Here is a 1,039-nt window from a genome sequence, read left to right on the forward strand (position 1 = left end):
GGTGTATCTATTTTTTTGAGTTCGTGTTTTTGTTTCCTTCAGATGAATACCCAGAAGCGGGACTGCTGGATCCCAGGGTAGTTCTATTTTTAGTTTTTTTTAAACTTTTTTTGTTGATTTCTGAGAGAGAGAGAGAGAGACACCATGAGCAGGGGAGGGGCAGAGAGAGAGGGAGACAGAATCTGAAGCAGGCTCCAGGCTCTGAGCTGCCAGCACAGAGCCCGACGCGGGGCTCGAACCCACGAACAGTGAGATCGTGACCTGAGCCGAAGTCGGCTGCCCAACCGACTGAGCCACCCAGGCGCCCCTCTAGTTTTAGTTTTCTGAGGACCCTCCATACTGTTTTCCAGAGGGGGGGCCCCAGCTGGCATTCCCACCAACAGTGCACGAAGGCTTCCTTTCTCCACATCCTCGCCAGCACTTCTTATTTCTTGTACTTTTGTGAATAGCCATTTTAACAGGCGTGTGGAGTTACTTAGTTGTGGTTTTGATTTGCATTTCCCTGATGATGAGTGATGTTGGGCATCTGCTCCTGTGCCCGTTGGTCATCTGGATGTCTTCGGAAAAATGTCTGTTTCAATCTTTGCTCATTTTTGGATCTGATTGACTTTTTTTTTAATTGTTGTTGAGTTGTATTCTTTACACTTTTTGGACATTTGCCTCTTATCGGATATATGATTTGCAGATGTTTTCTCCCATTCAGTAGGTTGCCTTTTCACTTTGTAAATGAATTCTTTTGCTCTGCAGACCTTGTTAGTAATGCTGGCGTCCCACTTAGTTATTTTGGCTTGAATTGCTTTGCTCCTGTCAGATTGCAAAAACCATCGCCAAGACCTATGTCCAGGAGCTTACTGCCTGTGTGTTCTAGGAGTTTATGGTGTTGGGTCTTCTGTTCGAGTCTTTAATCTATTTCGAGTTAATCTTTGGACCTGGTGTAATTTTGTATATGTGGCATTTCGTTCAGGCTTCGGGCACCCTGATGTGTTGTTGCAGTAATTCAGCAGCTTATTTATTGCAGTTTCCTTCATTTGGTTCAGGT

The sequence above is a fragment of the Crocuta crocuta genome, unplaced genomic scaffold (assembly GCF_008692635.1).
Source record: "Crocuta crocuta isolate KB4526 unplaced genomic scaffold, BGI_CrCroc_1.0 scaffold224, whole genome shotgun sequence".
NCBI classification, from domain to species: Eukaryota; Metazoa; Chordata; class Mammalia; order Carnivora; family Hyaenidae; genus Crocuta; species Crocuta crocuta.